The sequence below is a fragment of the Heterocephalus glaber genome, unplaced genomic scaffold (assembly GCF_053883595.1).
Source record: "Heterocephalus glaber isolate CG9 unplaced genomic scaffold, H.glaber_assembly_v1.0 deba00001504, whole genome shotgun sequence".
In the NCBI taxonomy this organism is placed as follows: Eukaryota; Metazoa; Chordata; class Mammalia; order Rodentia; family Bathyergidae; genus Heterocephalus; species Heterocephalus glaber.
This window is the reverse complement of record NW_028258324.1, coordinates 66,630,571-66,656,448: the sequence shown is the minus strand read 5'-3', so window position 1 is coordinate 66,656,448 and position 25,878 is coordinate 66,630,571. Positions and strand designations below refer to the sequence as shown.

General features: G+C 38.9%; 1 protein-coding gene across 21 annotated transcripts in view; it reads left to right on the top strand.

Moving 5' to 3' along the window:
- The window catches only part of Lpp (LIM domain containing preferred translocation partner in lipoma), an 847,859-nt gene that overhangs the window by 348,021 nt on the left and 473,960 nt on the right, over positions 1-25,878 (top strand). Inside the window, exon 1 of one of the 21 annotated variants that reach the window (XM_087187017.1) lies at positions 1,377-8,752. The exons of the other annotated variants lie outside the window; for them this stretch is intronic. The gene's annotated coding sequence lies outside the window, so the exon portion shown is untranslated. Of the gene's footprint in view, positions 1-1,376; positions 8,753-25,878 lie in introns of those variants that run through there. 21 annotated transcript variants of the gene reach the window in all.

Below are 25,878 nucleotides of genomic sequence, written 5' to 3'. Positions count from 1 at the left end.
ATATTGAAGAAAATCAAGTATCTTTGAATTTTATGAATGTGGAATGAGTTGGATAGTTGGTTTTCCCTCTTGACTGTGACTTCCTGCCAGACAGGCCTTTGGACACATTCAGTCTTGAATTTCCATGGAGCTGAGTTCTGCTGTACAGGATTTAGAACACAGGAGCTGATGCTTGGGGGACTGAGTTACTGCTTGCTTCTGTGAATCCTAAGGAGGACAGCAGACAGTCTTCCTATACAGAATAACTAGCATAGTTTTTAAAAAATAGGCTACCAATAACAAAATAAAACTTCAGCAAAGGAATTGACAGCCTAGATCTGTAATCTGCCTGACCTGACAATTAAAATAACTTATTACTGTGTCAGCCTGACAGATGGATTTTCTCCTAGAAATGTAACGTGCAGCACTTCTGAATGCAATTCAAGTGCAAGCTTCCTGTTCTTCTCCCCTTCAAGTTTGTTGAGTTTAGAGAAAAAGCAGTTTTACTTGAACTAAACCCACTCATTTCAAGTGTGTTTAATGACAGCAAAATGTGACAGATAAAATAAAATCCTACGGCCTCATTTGATGTTTGTTTTAATTTCAGACCTTCATGAAAGGAGAGAGAGAGAAAATTAAACAGTATGTTTGAAATAGAGGAGTTGAAAACAAATAATCTATTATCACAAACTTAGCAATCCTCCAGGGAAATTTAGGAGGTCAAATATGATGAACAATAATTATAGTAACAATTGAGATTTACATAGTGCTCATCAGTTTTTAGAGAGCCATTGTGTTCCTCATTACGTCAGATCATCAGCTCTGAAGTTGGCCTGGTCAAACAGGATCATACCAGTAGTATATGCAGGGTTGAATGAGTTGTACAAAGTCCTCTTCCAAAGCAGTAGAACTGGGCTTCAGGCCTGGTCTCGTTGACTTTGAATCCAAGGCCCCCACACAGCTCTGTGAGCACCCTCCCCTGTCCACGTCAGACAGGTCTGGAGCACATGGGAGCACAATGTAGCCATCACGTTTCTTAACTTTACTGAAATTTTATTGTGCATGTGTGTGCGCATGTGCATGCACACAGTATGTATAAATTATCTGCACAACAGATTCCAGGGGTCAGAAGTATATGGAGTAGACAGAAGATTAAGTTTCTCCCTAACTGCCCTCAGTCTCCTCAGCTCTCACCCATGTTCCCAATAGTAATTACCATTCCCTGTTGTGCATCTTTCCAATCCCTTTCTATTACATTCATATAACGTATAATAAATCTATAATACATACTCTAATAATGTATATAATATAGTGCCATGTATGGTATCTTAATATTATGTTTTCTGTAACTGTCTTTTCATGTCAGTAAAAAGGTATTTTGCAATATATTTAATCTCATATTGTTGAGCTTTAGCCTTCCTTTATTGTAAAACAAGTTAAGATGAGTTTCTTGCTTGTCTGTCTTCATGCACCTATGCATTTAAAATAGGAATTTTACCATTCCAAATGTTAGAATCCTCATATTAGTTCATGTTAGTGACCTGGGCCTTCCAATTAGTTGCTTGGGGATGGGTGGTTTAGACCAACCCAGACACTTCTCTGAACAGATACTTGCGGTCAGGAGAGTAAATGTTGCCAAGGATATTTTCCATGGCACTGTGGGTTGGCGTCAGACACTCACTGTGGAGAGGGATAGAGTATTCTTGTAATAGTTTTGTTTATTTGACACAGCCACCTCTCTGCATTGAGATAGAGCAAGGTACTTAATCCAATACACATATCGACCATAATTTAAAATGCAAATGTAGCAATGTACTAAAAATGTTTTAGCTTATTCTTTCTTTGTTAACAAACCTATCTTACACTTAATCAGGCTTTAAAAATATATAATGGAATTCTCAGTACTGATTATGTATTATGAAAGTCCAAAGACTCAACCTCACCTCCAAAGCCTCCTTGCCTCTTTCCATCATTTCCAGATAGTCAGATCGAAGGTAATTAATAATGGCTAAAAATATGGAAATTTGAGTACATAAGAGAATAGAGCTAATCTGAATAGCTTTTATGAATTATACATTGTAGAAAAGTATCTGCACAGATATTTCCAAAATCACAGATAGTGTGTTGCACTTTGCAAGCAGAGACATAAACTCTCACCCTCTCCTATTTTAACTTGGTTTTTGTTCATTCTGTTCATAGGTAGAGTTATCTTTTAAAACCATAGTAAACCAGTATGATCCAGCTCATGTTTGTCTACCTTCTGTTAGGGTAAAGAAATTGTTTCTTGGGTCTGTTTTAGTTAGGTCCTTTCAGGTTACAGGAAGCCAACGTGCTTAAAGTTACCTCAGATTACTCTGGAGGTTGAGAGTTTATGGTAAGTAGACAAAGAGGAAAAAAGAAGTGCAAAAACCTTGCCTCCTGAAGACTTGAAATAGCCTTAAAGACACAACAGTAGCTAAGTTTGTCATCCCGTCGGAAACACTGTAAACACCTAGTGATTCCCTGTCTAGTGGTTTCCATTAGACAAGGACTTAGCTTCTCTCACTTTTTCCTTCTGTTACAACTGCTGCTCCTTTTGGTGATTCTCTTTATTCTTCTGGACACCAGATGTTCATTATACTATGTCCTCTGCTTTTGCAGGGTTTCTTCGTACCCCTCTCTGGCTCTATCCCTTCATCTCTTCCCTGCCACCAGCTGTTCTCGCTCTGTATGTTGCACTCAAGTGCCCTGGGCAGTAGGACTTTTATTTTAGCTGGTTCTTCTCCAGTACAAATTGGCGAGGAATTCTTCTTCCAATGCAGCTCAGGGGTATCTGGTATGGTTTTGGTTAACTCTCAATCCAATTAGTTGTGGCCAGAGTTCAGAATTACCTGTTACACAGCTGTGCCAATGTATTTATTAAAACATACAAACAACTTTGTGAGGCTCTTTGCTTAAATAGAGCTGTGGGTGTGGCAGAGATTCAACATTTTATACACTCCTCTATGGAAGTGACTTTTTTTTAAACTTTTCTAAATAGATAGTTTTGAAGATGCAGCATTCAAGTCAACAGGCTCAAAACTCCTTCTGAAGACTTAGATTCAGTTTCTGACCTTATTCTAACCAGAAGTGGAAGCTTCTGTAAGTTGACTTTTTATCTCTGAGTTGCGTTTTTCCATCTTGTCAAGACATTTTCAGTAAACAAAGAAAAAGACAATTTTAAAGGAAAGGAGTTCCAAAGTGAAGTGCCCATTGTCTTGTTTCCAGAGAAAGGTGAGACTTACTAAAGAGAAGGTCCTTAGGCCTTAGGGGGCTGTGGAAGATACAAGTGCCAAGAACGACATGTAGAATCAAGACCATGATGGGAAAGATTTGCTGAACATGGTGCCTGTGTGTCTTTCCCCAGAAAGGAAGAGGACATCCACAGAAGCAGATGGGCTGTTGGGAAGAGGCGGACTAGAGGGGAAGAATTAGGCTTTATGGTCTCCGAAGTAGAAAGGGACCTTGTGTGTGGATGAGGGAGCATGAGAGATGAAGGAGAGGAATTGGGGAGTACTCCTTTGCAGTACATGACAGGTGGATACATGAAAAGCTTATGGTGTAGTTCTGAGACTCAATTTGAACTCTGATGATTGTATTTCCTGGCTTTCTCAAGAATCTGTGCAGCCCCAGAGCTACAAAGCGGGGGAAAGAAAGGGTGTTGCAAGTGACTGCAAGTTAAAGTGTAGCAGAAAAGCTACGTGAACAAAACAGGGGGACAAGTTTAACTGAGTTTTAATTGTTATAACCTTGAAGGACACAAAAATAGTACCTTTCTTCTCTGCTCCTGCTCAGGAGCCAGTGAGAAAGAGAGGAGTCCAACAAATTGTGACCCCAATCTGAGCCTAATGACTAACAAAAGTACATTGGGTTTCTGGCTTTAGCTTTGGGCTAAGGGAAATGACTCCTGCTTTATCCTCCTGATGGTGGCCAGTGCTGGCTCCTTGTAATTCTTATTGTGGTGAAAGGAATTTAAAGAACCAATAGAGTAAATTATATTTGATACTAAAATAATGAAAAAAGCACTCAATATTTGACAATTCAAAAGGAACAGTAGCAGAAAATTTCAGACTTTTGTAAATGTGTACGAAGCTATTTTCCAGGACATTCATATCCTCTCTATCTTCCACAGAGAGATGGTGTGGGTGAGAGATTGTACCATGGTCCTTGCGCTTGGAAACAAATTAATTTTTGGATCTACTTTTACTTCTTAGCCTGTGTGTGAGAAAGGAAGGTTTTGAAGTGAAAATAATAAGAATTTTCATTTGATAAAAATATACATTAACAAGGTTTAATTTTATATTCTCATAACTTCTCAGCTAGCTAATGTCTTTGATGAGGAAAAGTTAGAAAATTATACAATTATGTTCCTTTTCAATCTTCCTGTGCATGATTACAAGACAATATAAAAGGGCTGACCCCTTGATTGCTTTTCCTAATAAGTATGTTAGAATTTCCCAGGTGATTTAGAATGTCACATATCTTCACTCTCTTACCTGTGAACTAGACTCAGTGAATAAATTTTCTGAGTTAGAGGTGAGTTCATAATAAATACTCCTTTTTTTTCTGAAATGAGGACTATGTTATCTTTTCAATCTGAATCATTTTTCTGTTAGCTTCATTGGCTATTTCATATAAAGTCACAAAATAATTTTATTTCATTTTAAAACAACTCCAGACTTGCTCAGCCACCTCATCTTTGACAAAGGAGCCAACCACCATCATTGGAGGAAAGATAGCCTCTTTAATAAATGGTGTTGGAAAAACTGGATTTCAACCTGCCAGAGATTGAAACTAGACCCGTACCTATCACCATGCACTAAACTAAGATCGAAGTGGGTTAAAGATATAAATATTAAGACAGAAACACTAAACTTGTTGGAAGGTAAGTTAGATAGAACTCTTGAAGACATTGGCATAGGAAAAGACTTCATGAACAAAACCTCAGCAGCACGGGAACTAGCAGAAAGAATCAACAACTGGGATCTCATCTTATTAAAAAGCTTCTGCACTGCAAAAGAAACACAAAAAGAAACACTATGAGAAAAGAAAAAAAAATGGAAATGAAATCTATGTAAATAGGGAAGGGCGGAGGGAGCGAAGGGCGCACAGGTAATGGGGAAAAAAATAAGAACCAAGATACATCATGTACAGGTACAAACACCCAATGATAAATGTAAACGAATTGTATACGTAAAATGTACCAATAAAATTAATTTTTAAAAATATTATATAAAACTACAAAAAACAATCTCTATTAGGAGGAGCTTAAATTCTCTATCGAATGATCAAGTCTGGGTCCCAGCATACTCACACAGCTAAATGTGTTGGACAGGCTGCTTTCGCCCTCTTCCACCTACCTAACCCCAAAACTTAGGCCAAGAAATCATGTTGTCTTATACCAAGATTGACAGAAGTCATATTTTAGAAAACTCTCAGATATGTTTGAGTTGTGTCTTCAGATGTCCTATTGGGAGTATGATTAGTAAGCAACATTTGTTTAATGCCCATACACTCAGAGCAAGGTTTAGAGGGTATAGAAGGGAAAAAAGGAGATCTAAAAACAAATATACTATCATCTCCAGAAGAGCTTACATTATCTTTACGAGAACAGAAAACAGATAAATGGAAAGGTTAAGAATACTTAAAAGTAAGATCCAAATGAGTGCAAATTGGTCTGGTACAAACTGAATTATATAAATGCAAAGAGGATTCAAATTATGAAAACTTGAAGTTCATAGTTTAAAATAATTTTTTTGTTAGAACCCAAAGCACCATGCAGTTCAATGAGGAAAATTTTCTGCTTGTATTGTATCATTTAGAAAAGTAATCTTAAATCTTAGTACTTTATGGACTTTTAAGTATTGAAGCTGTTAATCTTTATGAGTCCCTGTTAAACTGTTTTCATCATCCTTAAAGCATGTTATATAACTTTAAACGAGTTAACCTCATGGCACCTCAATTTCCACATCTTTAAAATGGGAATGGTAGCAGGACCTACCCCATAGGAGGCAAAAGATACTCATAGAAGTAGTGTTAAGTAGCTATTTCATAGGAGAGAGAGAGAGTTAAGAATATGAGTATTTAAATGTCTTATACACATGTACCAACTCCCAACGATGAATGTAATTATTATGTGCTGCAAACATGTACTGATAAAAATTTAAAAAATAAAAACTGCAGCTTCAGGACACACACAAAAGTATTAAATGCATAATACTGTATTATTTCTGTACTATGAAGCATCTCCTTTTTTAGTTCAATTTTTTGTGATTAAATGCACTCTATAGTTGATGTAAGAAACCATGTGACATAGGTAAACTGGCACCAGTTGTTTCTTTTTTAGTGATAAGACATCACAGCATGTTCAAACTTCTTAGACTAGATGCTGTTACATAGTAGGTCTGACAAAGTGTTGCAGTTATTACCATTGGGTGAATACCATATTTGTAGTTTGTAATATGATATCTGCCCCAATCTTGTTGACTTCTGTACTATGAAGTAGTTTGCTTATGATTCCTGGTCTCTGAGAAAAAGGAGCCTAGAACATTTGCCATAGATTGCACAACTGGAAGATCTACATCATGAACTCAAGTGACATTTTTTCTTCATTTCTCACACCTCCGTCTGAGTCCTGTGTGTTATATGAGCTCTGGATAATAAGAATAACACAATAACTTGGGAACATGAGGTTCTTTATCTGACTGACCTTACAGGGAGCAAAAGTTAAGGAAGTGTAAAGACATAAACAGTGAGCCAGCAAAAAAGATTTGTATAGTAAAATAGGATAAAAGCTGCAGATGCTAGAGTCTGACATCTTTGCTAAGAAGCACATGCGAGTCTTCTCTGAGAATTTGACCTTGGAAGTGACATCTCAGTGTCAAGGTGAGAACATGCGCTTGCAGAATCACATATGTGTCCCAGGGCAGCAAGGCACTTGCGTCTTTGAAAGAACTAGAATGAGTCAGGGTGAGCTGAGGAAATAGATGGCCACAGTCCTAAGCAAGGGAGAATGACAGCTGTGATTTTTGGATTCAGGTAACAGATGCTGGATTTTGTCTTTGAAGTAAAGGATTTTGGTGTTCTTTACCACAATGTATAAGTTTTACAGGAGCTTTAGACAAGTTTATCCATTTAAGAGGAAAGTGTCAGCACATGGATTCTACTTTCTGGATGAATACACTAAAGAGCATGGAGACAAAATGATTTGCTTTAGATTTCTAATGTCACGCAGTGCTAGTAATATTTAGTTGAGTCACATACCTATTCCTAGGTGTCCCCTTTGGAGAGTTTTTAAAAGCTTAAAATATTCCACATGGAAATTTAAGAGGCAATCTTCATACACTACGGAAGTGTTCCATAAAATAAATCATTAGTGATGTTTCCTCTTCTGAAGTTCTTCAGTATTGCCTCTGTTGACATCAGCTGTTTAGAAATACCAATTCTGTCTTGAAATAGCCCATCAAATAATGACTCATATGAAGCCAAGAGCTTATTTATTCTTCTTTTTACGCATATCAACACCTGCTTAATCTGATCATGTAAAAAACTGATGATCTATTTATGTCCAAGTAGGGCTTTCAACACTAGTACTTGGTGCTTGCATAGCTGGTATTCATTACACTACACCTGACTTAACAATGAGAAGAATCTAAAACCCCACACTAAGGATATTGGTTATGGAGAAGGCATAGTTTAAGGATCCTATGTGAATGATCAATCCTTTACTGGAGTTAATTCGTTATTTGTGAAATGTGATTGTTAAAGTGATTTTTAGCTCTATGACTTGTGATAGCAATGTCAATTTACCCACAGAACTTCATATAAATTGATAATTTGTAGAAGGTAATTCAAATTAGCTCAGAATTTTGCATAACATTTTTAAATTTCAGCAAGAATAAATTGAACATCTTGTGGTTACCTGCCTCTGCAAACAGAACTGCAAGTACGTAAGACCTCTGCCTAGGAACTGAGAGGTTAAACACAGTGAAAAGGACAGTTCGAAAACTTGTCTTCTTTTTAAAATAAGCTTTTGAGATGTTATTCATTTACCTTTCAGTTTACCAACTCAAATCATTTAAAAGAAATGATCAGTACATTCACTTAATATTTACTGAACATCTGCTATGTGCAAAGGACATTCTGAGTGCCAAATATATAGAGATTGACAACATTTCTAAGAAACCTTGATTTATCACAAAGAATACATTAACAACTTTCTATGTGTTTTTGTGGTCTAATATTCGGGGTCATCATAGGGTATTCTGGCAACATATTAAAGGAAAAAGTATGACTAGTCTTGGGAGACCTGGGAAAGTTTCTGAGAGTTGTTCATCTCTAAGCAGTTTCCATTGAAATTTGTAAGAAGCTTGAAAAGTTGATGGCATGAAGAAAACCAGGGAGGGTTTTCCTAGAAGAAGAAAATACACACTAAGTTTCAGACGTGAGACATAGATAATGCATAGTAGCTTAACCTTGTTAAAAAATGTGACATAGTGCAGAAAGAACATTAGCTATTGAGCCTGAAGGGTGGAAAGTCTGCCCGAGTGGTCTTCAGGAGAGATGGGTGTGTCACAAAGAAGGATGTGACGTCACAAAGAAGGATGAGGCAAGTGGAGGATGTGACATTGGACATAGGTAACAGTGGTTTCCACATTAGTCTAGGCAGAAGGAACTGCACTTTGTAAGAGTAAGATGTGTGTGAGAAAATAAGTTTTTCAGTTGGGTAAGGAATTGGAAGTACTTGGAGAATGAAGTAAGTATGCTAGAGAAAGAATATGGCTAAAAGAATGCATTGGTAATGGAGGGAAGGGGAAATTTACAAATGAATTCAAGGCAAGGCAGTGACTGTATATTATGCACCTTGTTCTGCAGGCATCTGGGGGAAGTAGGGGCAGGAGGCTGGAAGAAGACAGGAGCACTGAAGATTTGTGAGGAGAAATTTGAAGTATAGCTTTAGATATACTTGAAATGGAGAGCCCCCAGATTGTTAATGAAAGCAATGAGTATAAATCTATACTGTATCAGATAATGCTTACTCAATTAGGATTTTACAAGAAATTCTACCAGTGTAACCTTTTGTAGCTATAACAAATTATTCCTGATATTAAGAAATTATAATTTAAAAGATGTAAATTTATAACCAGTATTTACTGAAATCTTATTATGCCACTTTCATATGTTAATTCACTCCATTCTCACAGTAACCCCTTGATATAGGCTTTCATTTACCAACATTCTCCAGAGAGAGAAATTAAGGCCCACAGAGATGGAGCTGACTGAGATAGTAACTATACAGATGTAGTCTTTCAGCCAAGTCAGTACGGCTATGAAGCCTAAATATATAAGTAAACAATTCAAGTTGTAATTGTAAATACTGACAGTGTGTTAGTGAAGATGGATATTGACAGTACTCTGGATATTTTGGTGTTTTTTTTTTTTTGACTGTTCAGTGATTTATAATGCATTTATGGAGTCATGCAATCATTACCTCAATTTAACTTTAAAACACTGAGAATTGTCATGCCTACTTGCTCCACATTCTCTCCCTAACTTTGACTTCACTTTGACTTACCTTTAGTAGCAGTTTTGAAATTAATGTCATTACCTAATGCTAATTTGTTTTTGAGGAACAGCAAGCTGATAGCTTCACTAATTCAGCAATATGACATAGTTTGTTTGAACTTTTCACTTGTAATTTCTGTATAAAAATGATTTTCTCTTTACCTCATTTGGAGCAAAGAAGGGTAAAAGTTCCAGACTCTGGGTCAGTCACTGGTCACATCCACATGAGCGAGTTTGTTCCAGGCCCAGCCTGAGTTCTCTGTCTATCTTCTAGGAGTGGCCGAGACACATTAGACTTTGAACATTAGAGAAGAAAATACCTCTTGACCTCCTGATATATTTGTTGAAAGTCTTCTGTTCAACTTCTTCCTACTAGAAGTGATTGATTCATTTTAATTTAGTATATATCAAGTACTTGGAATGCTTGGCATTTAAAAAATATCAATTTTTAAATCAATTTAAAATAAAATAAAGCCTGCTCCCCATCCCAAATAAAGTAGAATTTTCCAGGTGTAAAATAGCTGAGGTATGGAGTGGCTTAAAGGACAGTTGGTCTCAGGCAGAGAGTATCAGAGAGGAAAGTGCTACACAAGACACTGTAATGCTTGAATTGGTATACCTACTTGGTAGCACATATATCTGAATTGCCTTAAAATAAAAATTGCAAGTGCAGGACTCAATCAGTCTTGGTATTTCTTTCTCTTATTCTCAGCCCCAAGTTAAAAATAAAATCTGCCTGCCTCATTTTCCTGTGTGCTAGTTAGTAGGATTAGCTGGAGATCTCAACAGGAAAGCAATAGATAGAGTAGACACCATTGTATAGTGGGTGAAAGCCCGGTAGAGATAATTATACAGTAACTCCCACTATATTACCCTTCAAAGAAATTGAGCCTAATATTCTCCTCCTAAGCAATTTAACCAACTCTTTTAAAGAAGTATAAGATATTATTTAGAGAATGAAATAGCTACTGTATATAATCAGGAGGGAGAATTATAGCAAATTATTATACTCATTTGATAAGTGAATAAAGAGCTATGCTCAACGCTTTGTATTGTACCTCCTAAGTAATTGTTCAGTTGTGCTAACTGTCCTTTTAAAAAGAAAAGAGATAAAGAACTGCTTAAAAAAATCACTGTACTTGTTCAGGAAGATTTTTCCCTCTGGGCACAGATTAAGTCCAATTTCGTGCTCCATGAAAATGCAGCTCACTTTGGCCTTCAAATGTTTCATAGTGGTGAATCCTTTGCCTTTCCAAAGATAATAATTCCATGTATAAACACACCAATGTGAAAACAAAGCAATAGGAATGTGTTTCAGGATCTTTCACACACTTGTAGGCATAGATATTATAGATCAGTATTCATTGCACATCTACCCCAATATTTTCATAGAAGAGGGCTCTATGCAATTCTTTCCAATACTTCTTTCTAGGATCACAAAAAGGAGAACTCAAAATCTGCTACCTTGTTTGCATATTTAAAAAATAAGCTGACAGTAATACTGGGGTCAATTTCCCTGTGGTTTGTTTAAACGAGATAAACATCTCAGTGTCTAACCTTTGAGTCTTAAGTGATTGAGTACTTTCCCTAGAATTTGCAAATTTTGTGGTCCACTATCTCCTAGAAAAGAAAAAGGAATTAAAAGAAAGTTGAGCTAATTAGTCTTCGGAGAAGCCATGCAGCATAGCTGCTAAGGACAGTTACTCTAACGTTGCTCCACCGCCATAGATGAAATATGTTGTGTCCTCTACTTGCTAGCTGCATAACATATAGGAAGCATATTAATTCTTTCATGCTTTAGCTCCTGACTTCATTCATAAGAATATTGAAAATATGAACACAGTGCCTACCTCATGCAGTTATGAGAATCACATGGATCAGTAAAACAGTGTGTCCCTCACATCCTTCTATTACAGCGATTCTAGAACCCATATCTCTTCACATATTTCACATTTCTGACTAATTACTGTGAGTCAGGTGGCAGTCACGATGTAGTTGCATTGTCTGCATGTGTTCATAAAACTTGCTGACTCTGAGAATTGGTGGCATGGAAGAAAATCCTGGTGACAATAACGGATTCCATTTTTGGCATTGTTCTTGCCAGCTCAGAGTTCAGTTTCATGGGGGAGAAATAAAGAGTTCTCATGATTTTCTATTGAAAATTGACTCACAGAACTGAATTATAAATGTGAAGAAACTTTAAGAATGTGATAGGAATGTTTCAATTTGCCTCACTTATATATTTCTTTTTCTATTTTCAAATGGGTGACATATTGCTTAATAAAACCACTATGTATAAATAATTCTAAGTCATTTCTTTCAACAGTATATAACAGCAATTTTAATTAAAAAGCACTATGTATAATTTAAATTGCAGTAATTTGTGTTTCCAGTGGTATAATAGCTAATGGTACAAGGCATCTTTGATTTGATGGGATCTTGTATTAAGTACTCAGAAAAATGTTAGACTTCTCATCAATATTTGGGTAGAGGTAAATATTGGTAAATGTTGGTTTTCAGAGTTAAAGGACCCTGGGACCCTTGAGTCTGAGTGCACTAAAGAATGTTTTAGATTTACCAAAGTCTAAAGAACTTGACTCAGCAACTGCATCAGTGTGATGGAAACTCATGCCTGCTAACTACATATGCCCTGCCCTTTCCTCTGACTTATGTAAATGCAACTGAATGATAGAAGGCAAAGTTTGTTGTAAGCCACGTGGAAAGTATCAGAATACTTCAGGGCTATCAGCTCTTATAGTCCAGGAAATACTGTAGTACTGCATACTCTGCAAACGTCAGTACTTAAAGTAAGTTTCTTCTTGGTCCTCATTGGTTTAGAAGGGGTCTCTGGAGATGGGTGTAATGGGAACCATCTCAAAAACTGCTGATCTCCACCTCAGAGGAAAAGAACACTTAGAGAGTATTTGCCATGGCCCAGGCAATACTTGTTGCTTCTGCTCACTGCTCATTAGCCCATGCCTTGGCTCGCCCTAGCCGTAAGAGTGCCTGAAGGCAGAGCTGGACATACTTGGAGAACAGCATCAATGATGACCGCAAAACGTGTAATGATACTAATAAAGGCTACCAGTCATGGCGTGTTTCCTGTGTACCATGCACTGCTGTGAATTGCAATGTAGGCAGTGTCCTCTAGTCCTAATGAGGATGTTGTTATTGTCTTGATTATACCAATGAGAAAACAAGGCCTAAAGAGATAGACTGACCTGCATAAAATAGGTGGAACAGGTACTTTGGATCTGTTTTCTGGATGTGAGAACCAAACTCTAATGGATTGGAGTGATTTTTTTAAAGCACTGGAGCATTGAACCCAGTCCTGGGGATTGAACCTGTGCATATGAAAGGCAGTGCTCTACCACAGAGTTGTATTCCCATGCCCTGCAATTCATTTTTTTTTAAAGCTGTGAAAGGAAGAAACAAATACACTTGAGAAACCTGTTGTGAGAAAACAAGAATGGGGCCATTCCTGAGACTTCCTATGATCTTGCCTGGTTCAGCCAGCTTGGAGAAAAAGTGACTGCTGTTGCCTCATATGCAAAATCTAGGGCCCTCTCCTGGCCAGGACAGTGACTTAACTGACATCTCAGTAGAATAGTATTGTTCCAGTTAAGGGGCTGGCAGTGTGTCCATGGATATGCTCACTCTGACTTAAAAATGAAAATGTATACCCTCTATAAAAGTAGAAGAGTATTGTGACTACTCTTATCGATAATACAGTTTGATTTTGCAAACGACCTTGCTCAATACCATTTTTCGAGTTAATCTGTTTTATAGATATGTATCAAGTAGAGCTTTGAACGCAGATCTGTGTTCCTTGAGTCGGTGCTATGCAGAACTAACAATAAAGCAAGCTGGTGATCACTTGATAGCATTCTGCTTAGGAGGATTAGAAAGGATAGATGAAGGGGCCGGGGATTTAGCTCAGTGGTTCCACCCCCTGCCTCACAATGCAAGTTCCTGAGTTCAATCCCCAGTACCAAAAAAAAAAAAAGAAAAAAAAGAAAGGATACGTGGAGGATAGGATATAGGATCGAAGAGTTACTGCTGAGGGAAAAAGGGTAACACTAGTAAATATTTTAGGCATATTTTCAACTTGAGGTTAAATGATTCAGTCCTTCATAGGACATTCTTGGGATGTAGGAAGAGAAAGGAAAAATATGTTCTTAATGTGTATCAACATTACTGCCTATCTTCGCTGATAAAACTGCCATCTTGCCTGCTATTGAGGCAAATAAAGAGAGACTTCTGAGCTCTGCTATGGGACCATTTGGGAGAGCTTTCTCTTGGCCCTCCTGCCAGCAGGGAAGAGCCCGATCTAGAGAGAAAGTGGCTGTCAGCCCCTGAAGTCCCCTGCAGCAGTGTATGAGGGACCCCGGGTCACTCAGCCCCCCTGTCTCTTTTTGACAGATGCATGTAATAAGTGCCTGGGTTCCTCACAAATCTATTATAGCATTTAATTAACAAACGTTCCTCAAGTGCTTTGAACTCCCTGTTTGGATAGATGTGACTGAAATGTAAAATACCTTTCACTGCCTTATATTTATTGCTCCAGCGAACACGCTATACGCTGGCAGCATTTATCTTCATTTTAATTTTATCTCCCACAAATATAGGCATTAATTTAAATCACATACAGAACATAACAGTTTTTATAGAGGCAAACTTATTCCAGTGTGCTGCATTTTAATATCGCACTTTACCATCTTTTCTCACTTGATTCAAGAATAGTATCTCTTCCTGCCTCAGCATTTAATCTTAGGACAACAGAAACTTTTTTTTCATGCGTGTATGTTCTTGCTCTCAAACTTTATCTTGTTCTCTGCTTTTCTGTTTGTTGCCTGAAAGTTTTGTGGGTATGAGCACAGGTCTGTATTAGTTCTAGTTTTCTCTTCCGCAGCTTAATTCCATGCAGAGGGGAGCGGGTTGTGGTGGTCAGCATGAAGAATTTAAAACTGAAAATGGTATTTCTTCCACTTCAGATACATTTTCTGATAGTAACAGCCATAACGAAACATATCCTACCTCATAACAGTTATATACTAAAGCGACATAATTTTTTAAAAGCTCATTTTTTTCCTTTTTCTCTTTTTATTCAAAGGGAAAATTCCCCCTTTTCCTTCCTACCGGCTCCTTATGTGGCAGATGAATCTTTTTTTCCCTGATGGGAAACATGCTAAATGGGTCTGCTTATGGCTAGGAAACATTCCAGTTAGATGTTCCACCCTACACAAGGGCCTTTCCCCATCCTTAATTTGTGGCCTGAAAGCTGTGGCCCTCTTCAATTAAGTCTTGCTGAATAGCCTCTGACAAGGCTGCGTATTCCCAGAAATCAGGACCACGGCAACAGTAATAACAAGAGCACCACCATAAGACAACATAGCTTTGTAAACCATTTTAGGCTCCTTTTAGAAGCTTTCAGCGTGCTTTTCCTTCAAGGTTATAATTTTTTTTAAAAAAGAAGCTTTATTTTTCTAGTTTACGAGGCCTCTGAATATCTAGACTTCAGGACATCTGTCATAGTTGGGCTTCATTGTTGTTTTTTAAACATGTAGTCAGGGTTTAAAATGTACCAATTACTGTTTTCAGTTCTATGTTTTATTCTCGGAACGACTTGGTGAGACAGGTACTATGGTCTTTTCATGTAAGAGATGAGGTATAGCACAAGTGAAAGGTCTAGCACAAGGTCTAGCACAGTGAAATGTTTTTCCTCAAATCATGGAGCTAGTGCATAGCAAGGCTGGGATTTTGAATACTGTCCACTGTAACTAATATGATGTCTGAATAGCTGTCTTCAGACTAAATTCTTGACCTCCTGTTTGATGCTGACTCTTCCCAAGCCCTTAGTCTTTGTGCTATTAGGTGGATTTCATCTGTGGTAAAAGCATGGTTACCCTGGAAACCCACTAGCTAGAATGGCAATCCAATTATAGCACAATCGCTGGGCTTTTATTAAATTAGTGTTGCTGATGACGTGGACTTCTTGATTGAAAGATGCTGAGAAATGGGTTCTCACCAGTTGTTTTTGCCTCGCGATCGTTCTGGATCATTCTTATCTATTCTGTCTAACCAAACAAACAAAAATGCCTCTTTTTCTGATTGACCAGATTTGGAAGATAGATTCACCATCTGTTTTACATCATGAGCTATTAGCAGTGGCTCAGAGAAAGGAGCTGGGCTGGCCTCTTATGTATCCTCTCACTGCCTCTATGCCTAGCCCAAATATCTGGTGACTTAGGACCCTGCTTGAACTACTGAGGTTCACACTGTTTTGCTAATTCTTATTTCATTTCCGGCCATTGATTTAAGTCCATACTTGATTTAGGAAAGGACATAGCTCTTTGACAGGCTTTGGTCCTTCATAGACTTCTGAAGGGCTGAGAATTTGCTTTGGTTCACACCGATTGATGAGATTGCCTGAAACATATAGAAGTTGAATAGAATTGAAGCAATGTAGCCAATGCTGAGCTTGTTGGCACCAGCTCTGAAGAAAGAATAGTGTGAGTGGGTTGTTCACTCACTCCTGAGATGGCAAACTTTAGCTGGGTAGGATGTGGAAGTAGTTCCTTTGCCGTAATACATGCTAAGTGCCACACATCACCATTCACCTCTGCTACTGTCATTAGGTTCACTATTATCCATTTAATAGTAGAGGTAACATTGGGAAAACACTGCTTGGTTTGCAGGGTACTAAGTGAAGAGGGGCTCTGGGAGCAGTACTGCAAATGCAGTTCTAAGCTCCTCACTTCATAGTGCAAGGGCTCAGCTCAGAGTCTGACTTCTGCATCCCACAAAACCAGGCTTAAAAACATTGAATCTGAATTCTTGAAGTTTGAACATATCAGAATTGTTCTTGGCTTGCAGAAATATTATTGCAGGCATGTCTCGTCTAATTTGATAGGAATCAGGGAAGAGAGAGGTTGCCCCTTGCTCTGTCCTGGTGGGTGATGGTTCCATGACTGTCCCTGTGACCACTGAGCCGATTCCAGAAGCAGTCATTCACATTGGTGAGAAGGGTGGCACATCCTCAGACAACAGCACACAGTCTCTGTTAACGTTTCCACCTGTCAAAGAGTTTCAAGATATTCAGAGGCTGTGGTGTAGCTCCACAGAGGCTCCAAGTCCATTCTAGCACTGCTCCCACCCTAAATGAATATATTATGGTAATCATTTAGGTTCTGCTTCCGCCACTTGCTGAGTTGAAGAAATTAAGCAGTGTTGTCACCTCGCAGTCTCCTTTCCTATTTCAAAAACGGGAACAATAGTATTAACAATAATGCTGAGTTGAAGGGATGAATAAGAATCATTTTGTAGGCTACAGAGAGGGAATCTCATATAAGACACTCATCTTACTCTGCTGACCACCTAACAATCTCCCTCTCTCTCTCTTCCCCGTACTTTCGAGCTGTGAAAGACTTCATCTGGAATATCCAGTGTTCCTTATGTATAATTGTAGGGTCTTGAATTTAAAACTTCTACATTCTTCTCATATCATTTTCTCCTAAGTGAAGTGTGAAGTAACACCCTTGTTTTGTCTACATTTAAAATGTTTTCCTTTAAAGGTAAATATATATCCTTATTTGTGTACATATTTTCCCGCATATTAAGTAACTATGGACATTTTTTTGGTACCGGGGATTGAACTCGGGACCTTGTGCTTGAGCAGCAGGCAATGAAACCACTGAGCTAAATCCCCGGCCCAATTATGGACATTTTAAAAAATCTTAAGGGAAACTGGATATGATGGTACACAATTACATTCCCAGTACCCTGGAAGGTTGAAGTAGGAAGGCTACATGTTTGAGTCCACCCTGGGCAGATTTTGTTACTTGGGAAGAACCTACCTAAAAATGAAAAATAAAAAGGGCTGGAGAGGTAGCTCAAGGTGAAGGTCCTGGATTCAATTCCCAGTACAAAAAGAAAAAAGAAAGAATCAAAAGGGAAATACACATTGATAGTAATTATTGCTGAGATTTGGGAAGATAGACTTATTTATATATCTTTTAGGTTTCTCAAATGTACCTACTTTTCCTATTTTACATAAATATTATGATTCATATAATATGTTCATAAATGTGTAGATAATATGTACTGTATTCATCAGCTTCCCATCACTGTGGCAAATACCTGAGATAATCAGCTAATAAGGAGGAAGGGTTTTCTTTGGGCTCACAGTTCTGGCAGTTCCATCCATGGCTGGTCAGCCCTGTCTCTGGGAGCCTGTAGTGAGGAAGCCACATCATGTTGGGAAGCACAGGCCAGAGAGAAGTGAAAAACACAGGGAAGTGTCAGGGTCCCAGTGACTCCTTCAAAGTCAGGCCCAGTGAGCCTGACTTCCGCCTACTTGGCCCTACCTCTGAAGGGCGCCACCACCTCCCAGTAGTGGCACACTGAGGACCAAGCCTTTGACATGTGGACCTCTGTGGAACAGCCCAGACCCTAACCACAGCATGCATGTTTTAATGAGTTTGTATGATTATGCATGCATGGTTACACCCATACAGTATATTGACAAAGTAAAATAGGCTCTAACAATAAATAGTTACAAAGGCAGATGAAAAACTGTCAGTTTTTCCCTTCCTTTCTTCCTCTCTTATGCCCTTTCTCATCCTCCCTTTCTCCTTCCCTCTCTTCCTCCTTTCCTTTCTTCCTTCCTTCCAGAAAGTTGTTGCACAGCCTCTTTCACAGGAGCAACTGTGAAACCTAGATCTTAAATATAGTATGGTGGAAAAATAAGGTGAGATTTTGAAAGGAAGTGGCTTGTCCTTACATTCATATGTCCTTGACACAGTACTTAAAACTCTCTCGAAACAGTGACACCCATGATTTCCAACAGTAATTTCAGTAGTTAGTGAATAGAGTGACCTCTGCCTCCCCCTGCCCTGATGAGAGAGAGCAGAACACTTGAACAGAGGTCTAGTGCTTGTGGTAGCCCATTTGCAAGTTGAATGACTATTGTATTTCCATTACCTTCTGTTATCTTTCCCCAATCCTTCTACTCTCCTTTTCTTCTCTTCCTTTCTGTCTCTTTTTACTTCTACCTTGTTTGGAAAACCGATTGATCAATTGATTGATTGATGACTTCCTGAGATCCAGGAGCTTGGTGACCAATAACTAAAGCTCTATACTTTGTTTTTGCCACTGTCTGAATGTCTGCTATGGGTTTGAATTTTGTCCGCTCTTTCCAAAGCCACCCCTCCCCTGCCATATTTACATTTTTGTTTCTGTGTTTCCCTCCTTGGTCCATATTACTTAGCTATTATAATATTAGTCTATTTGGAGGACAGAGAGGAAGTTTTATAATTCAGAATTTTTAAAGGGGAAATATTGTTTTTTACTTTGAGTTCTACTTTTAGCAGCTCAGCCTCTCTCTCTCTCATTTTTTTTTTCTGTTTTTCAATTTGATTTGTCCAAGTGAGGAGACCACATTCAGCACCTGCTTGATGAGCCTTCTGCAGTGTGGTTCTGAGTGAGTTCTTGGGCCCTCTCTGCCACGGAGCCCTGATTCACAAGATAATCACCAATGCAGTCTTGCTATTGCATCCAGCATGCTGGCTGCTAGCAGAGCTGAGATTCAACCTTAGAAGTATTTTCAGGAAAAGCTGGAGGCCCTATCCCCACTTGGAACATCTTTCAATGGCTTAGGGAAGCAAATATTAATGTTATAAATGATCATCCCTAAGCCTGTCTCAGTTCCAGCCCAGATGGAGTTTTGATTTTAAAAAATCACTCAGTGAAATGTATTTCCTGTGCTGGTAGTCAGTGATCACTTACCAAAAACAGAGGGTAGTGGGAGAATAAAAATAAACTTATGATAATTCATATACACTTAACCTTTACCAAGTGAGTAATACCAGAAAGGGAATGAAGCAGGCCCTTCTGACCAGCATTTGCACATGGATTCCAGGAATGTGTCTGGAGTTGCCAAAGCAATCTCTGAGTCCTGCCAAAAGCATCCAGTGACCTTTTCCTAAGGGTGGGGAAAGTTGGGAAGATCGAGGTGTGGATGTGGATTTGTTTTAAAGCCTTTTTACCCAGCAGTGTGGGTAGTGTCAAGAATACTGGAAAAAGGATGGGATGCCTACATTCTATACCTGGTCCTATTCAATCACTGTGACTTGTTCTCCTTCATGTTCTAAGCTTTAAATTATCTGAACATAGAAAAATCATACATGTTCATTATATCTCCATGTTAGAGAAAACTAAACTAAAATTAGAAAACAATACTAGCATTCACATGAAAAGATTTAAAAATAGTCCTTTCGGTCAAGCAAGATCTACCTTTACTAACAATTCTAAATCTCACTATATTTTAAAAGCCACTGTGAGGTGCTCAGCTTTAAACCCTAGTTTATATTCTCCACACTAACATTGGGCAATAATGAAATTGTCAAGGTACCAACAGCAGTTTTACCAGAAGGTAACAGAAACCATCTTGTCATATTTTCCACAAGAATGATGCCATTGCAATTCTATTTCTTAACAGCTACTGTGTTTCCCAATTTTTAAAAATATGACCAAGATTGTCTTCCTGCCTTTAATTACTTGGTTGTCTATATAATCATTTTTGGTAGCTTTCTTTGCTGTGTAATTGCTTGCCTTCTCTTTGTGGGATGGCTGGAAGTTTTGTTGGTATTCAGGAAGTCCCTGTCTTGTTGAAAGGCCCATGGAGATGTATTCTCAGTGCTCTCAACTGATAGTAGGAATGATGTTTTTCCAGAAGCACCCTCACAGTCTTGTTGAGGCCAGAAAGCATTACCCAGCAAGACTGAGGAGAGATTAGTGTTGCAACAGAGTAGGCATGTACGGTCTACTTTCTACCCAAAGTCAAAGGTCAGCCTATTTGTTGATGCCTATGGAAGGTATTGTGAGAGAAATTAGAACCAGCAGGAGAAAGGAGATTCACTGTGGAGAAGTCGCTTGCGTGACTGTGTGGACTGGCTGGCAACCTGACAGCCATCAAGCAGATTGGTCAGTAGGGGAGGCTGGAACTTTAGGGAGTGGGCTGAAGCTGCTGCCTATAAACCCAATTTCTCCTTCCTTAAAAAATCCTCAGCTGTGCTCTGAAGGCCTTTTAACTGATTGAATCAGGCCTACCCAGATTATCTGGAATAATCTTAAAGCAGCCTGATTACTTATGGACTTTAGTCACATCTACTGAATGTCTCCACAGCCACATCTATATTACTATTTAATTATAGGGACAATAAATATGGACAAAGTGGCATTATACTTGGGATGCTAGGACATGAGAGGTGTTGCCCACCTGCTTTGAGGAGAGAAACCTTACCAAATACTTCCTTTGAATGAATTCTAAGTTGATTTAAGGTTAACAGAATTTGACCGTAATACTCTTGCCTCCACATTGCTGTCATCTGTCATCAGGAAATTGTCTGGTCCTGGCCTTCATTTATTGACCACAGAGCAAAGGTCTCCCTCTCTTCTGTCTGTCTTGGCCGTTTCAGTCTTGGTCAGAGATTCCTGGGCCTTTCAGTAGCCTCTCAATCCCTTGCCCGCTCATTTCTATTCAGCCATGGGTCTTGTCATTCCTTGGCTATTTTATGACTCCTTCATCATAAAATTAGCTCCCTCTCATTTTTCCAGCTCCGTCACACACAGAGCTCCTGTGCTGCTCTTGCTGACATTTGCCTTCTCTTACCTTTGTTTCCATTTCCCCATCCGTCCTCATCTCTCTTTTCATCTTCAGCTTGGTGACTGTGGTTCCACTGTTCATGCCACTTTTCCTTCAATTTTCAGTCCTTTTTCCCCCCAAGTTTTACCTTACATTCCTGCACCTCTGAAAACCTGTGCCTCACTCAGGCCATCCAGCCAACCCTTCAAGGTTCCTTAACACCACACTCTTAGTTTTCTGCCCACCTTTCCAGACAGTTCTGCTTCCAGGATCTCCTTAGCTCCTCTTCCCCAGCCTCTCCTTAAATGCTGTTTTCTTCTGTGGTGGCAATGGTGTATGTGGACGGGTGCCTTTCCAAGGGCATGTTGTTATTCCACTTCCCGCAGTTGGTTTGGAGACTCTTGCACTGCTGTCCCTGCCTACAAGGACTGTAGTGTTAGTTATATAAATCTGTTCTACCACGCTTTCTTACACTTCACATCCACGTGTGTTTAACTGCTTATTGCCAGGTACATTTGGATTCATCATGGAAATATCAGCCTTATTATGCTCAAGAGAAATTCATCAGGTGTCTCACCAGAATGCTTTCTTTTCCTATATAGTTTAATTAAATGGCTCACTGTCTAGCCAATTTCTGAAGCTAGGAGTTTGGATATTATTTATCTCTAGATACCACTATTCTTCATCGTGAATCTTCCCCTCCTTCACATTTCACAAATCTTCCTGGTTCTCTCCAGCCCCACTGCTGGTCAGCAATTTCAGATCATCAACACCTGTGGATCACAGGTAAAATCCCTGCAACCACTCATCCACCCCCCACCTAAATCTATCCACCAGGCTGTTCCTAAATTGGAAATTGGACTGAATTACTCCCAACACCTCATCTCCTGAGCCCAGTAGTATAAGGACAAATATTTAACAAATAGGCTAGGTAGGAGCCAGGCACATGGCGTATGATCCCAGCACTTTGGGAAGCTGAGGGAGATCAAAAGTATGAGCCTAGCCTAGGCAATTTGTTCACTTAGCAAGTGTCCTAGTTACTTACCTGCCTGCTTGGATTCATTATTGGGCACCCAATAATTAAAGGAGGAGGAGTTTATTTTGATTCACAGTTTATAGAGTTTTCAGTCCATGGTTGGCTGGCTCCAAGGGTGCCATGGAAGAGGGACCTGGGAAAGGAGAGAGTTTGTGCCATGACTTCTAGAAGCAAGGGGTGGGAGGGATGGACCGTTCCAGGCCACAGCCCTGGTGACCACCTCCTCTCATCAGGCCTCACCTCCCAACATCACATTGACTTACAAACTCATCAGTAGGTTGATCCTCTGCCCGGAGCATTGCTCATGTTCCCAGCCCCTTATTGCCCCATCTCAACATATGTACCTTTTTTCTTAAGAATGTTCAGCAATCCCTCTGGTCTTACTTACCTCAGATATCCTTGCTGTGTTGTCCTGTGTCTTTCTCCCTGAACTTCCTAACCCTCATACTTCCTGCTCGATAAATGCTCCTTCACCGGCTGCCAGCATCTCCCAAATGATCATGCATTGTAAGTCCTAGAAGGATATTGACCATTGACCATGACCATCATGTGTCACTTCCAGTCCCCTCCAATGCATAGTGTCCAGCACAAGTTGAGCACTTAATAAATATTTGAGGGATACTTACAATGTGCACATCGGTTTTCCAGAGAAAGCTCTTTAAACAGCCAAATCAATCTTTCTTAAGCAAGGTAAGCCCCAGCACAGGTTCCTTCACTTGACCAGAGGACTGAATATTTCCTATCTTTCCTCTTGAAATCTTGGTTTCAGCAAAGCAGCATTTCTATCCCTTCTCCCCACTTCCCCACAATCCCCTGAATGGAATATAAAAAGTGTGTATTAATCCCCAATTGATTGTACTGTTTTGCCTTGGTTGGGGAAAGAACAACAATCCTATTATTAGCATTGATTGGGAAGAAATTTCTAGGTATATTATTAATAATGAATATTCATGGAGAGCTGCTTCACTCTTCTATCAAGCTTTGCAGGATTTTTTTTTTTTAACAGTTCTACATGTTGAAAGAAAGTTCACAATTTTTAAAAGGAAATGTGGCCCTTTTCATTAGCTCCTTTTACCTCATGCTGAGTCATGGATGAGAGCGAATTTGTAGGCGGTGGAGCTACAGGAAAAGTAATACTGTCATTTACACTCTCAGGCTGTTATGCTTTCCAGAAAACTTTTTCCGTAGGTTGCGAAAGTGATTAATCTGCCTTTAAAACTGACAAAGAGGTTCTCTGATAAAAAAAAAAAATGAGTTTTTTCTTTAAAAAGTAAGCTCCTCTTGCCAGTTTTAGCTTAGAAAAAATAAGTCTGGATTTCGTTGTTTTAAGTTTTGGTTTCAGTGTGTGGGGGAGAAATCTGGTCATGACTTAAAACAATCAGGGGACATTTTCTCTTTAAATTACGCCTTGTGTTTATTGGCGTGGCTCATCCCTCGTTTTAGAGCTGAATTATTCATTTCTGCACTCTGCTCCTTCCTTTTTTCTATATTTGGGTCTATATTTTCAATACTTCGCATACCATTTTACTTCTTGGACCCAAATCTTTTCAGTCGAACCCTTTTTAACATGAGAACTGATGACCATGGTCTCAGTTTCGTCCACAGCATGAACTCCTATCTCGCCAAAAAACCACATTCATGTAAACAATACCTCTTAAAACTTGGACAGAGGTAGTTAATAAGTGACAGGAAGCATCAATTCTTGATGAGTGTAGAAATTTTCTTCTTTTTTTTTTAAATTTCAAAAATTGTCTTTCCCCTGAGGACTGGCAAATAAACATGGAGCTTGATTGTCTTTCAGGACCCTTCATTCCATCTGGTAACTTAAAGGGCCGAATGAATAAATAGCGTTGCATAGTATAATTTAATATTTTATAATTCTACAGAGAACCAGAGGCTCATTTGGAGAATTGAGATCCCTCAAAAAGGTTGAATAACATGTTGAACTTACTGCACTTTGTGGCCTTTAGAGTTGTTGTTGTTGTTATAGTTGAGACAAGATCTCCCTGTGGCCCAGACTGAACACAAAACTCCTGGGCATAAGTGATCCTCCTCCTGTCTCAGCCCCCTGAGTCCCTGGGACTGCTGGCATGCACCACTGTGTTCAGCTTTTGCCTTTAGCATCTGAAGGCCCAGATTTTGTAACAAGTTCTCATGAATGCAGTCTTAACCTTCTTCCCTTTCCATTTTCCACTCCTGAGCTTAGGCTTTTTATTTTGGGGTATGTCAGGTTATTTTACTCTGTTTCTTCCTCTACTCATTTGCAAAGCTGACTTCTGGGCCTGTACCATTCCCTTAGCTGCCAAATGCAGTCTTGGGGAATAGAGTCGCCATGACTTCTCTGCCTCTCTGACAGCACTGACCCTCAGTGAGGAAGGGAGGAGACAGAGAAATCTCCTCTCCTCCACCCACTTGGACCCACTCCCAGGGCTCCCGGTTCTTTTAGTCTTGAGGTTGAGATGTATAAATTGCCTTTGCCCCTAGGCTGCATATCCAGATTTTAAAATTCTGAAGTTGAAAATGTCAAAATCATTTACAATTGAAAGTCTGCTAAGTATCAGTGTATATTTCTATGGGTATTTCATGAAGAAAATATAGAAAACATGTAAATGTACTTGTTTTATATCAGAATTGCCAAAATGCTTTCTGTTTTATTAAATGTGTACAAAATTTATGTAAACAAACACACATGGCTATGTAATCTACCTATCTATCTATCATCTATCTGTCTATCTATCTGTGTAAATCTGTGTAGCAAGCAGTGTTTTTAGATGACCCTGTTGTACCTTTTCACTTGGAAGTGCTATCATGCATAGTCTGTGACTGCATCTTGTAATAAAAGATTACAGCTACTTTGGAGACGGTCTCTTTGGGGTCAGATGAAGTGTAAAGACCTTTTGCATTCTACTTTATGTAAAATGAGGTAATTGGTACCAAAAGAAGTGAGTGGATGCAGGTTTGTTACACATTTCATGGCAGTGTGCAATAACCTTTAAACTGAGGGAGCGAATGAACCCTCTGGTGTTTTATTGTTGTTGTTGAGATTAGCTGTCTTAATATAAATTGCCTGCAGTGTTTCTAATTTGGAGACATTTTGATTTGATATTTTTAAAAAGGAAAGCTTCTATACATATCATGGAAGTCTCTTTTTCTTAACTAAATGCCAGCAACAAAATTTAAACCAAAAAGTAGTCAGAAAGCAATGGTAATGAGATATGATTATGGTTTAGTGGGAGAAAAGAAAAGCCCTGCAGGAAACAGTATGAGTGCAGTAAATTGTGAATCACTACTAAATAGGTCTCATTAGTCCACAATGACTATGTTTAATTGACATGAAAAAAAGAAACTGGAAAACTTTGTGAAGTATATTGAAGACAATTTGGTTGAACTGATAAAAGTCACCACAGTGTCTGTTTTGAAAGTTAGAAATGGTTGGATGTCCATAAAGGATTATCCATTTCACTAACAAATGCTTTAGAAAAGCACTTTGTAATGGAAATGGACCTACAAAATGTTGGGCACTATCTGTGCCAGTTACTTCTGAGTTTCTCTCCTCATCCTATGGGACATGTCCACTCTGTGGCACTGAATACAGAGGAATTACATTGGGCCCTGTATAAAATAACACAGTTTTGTT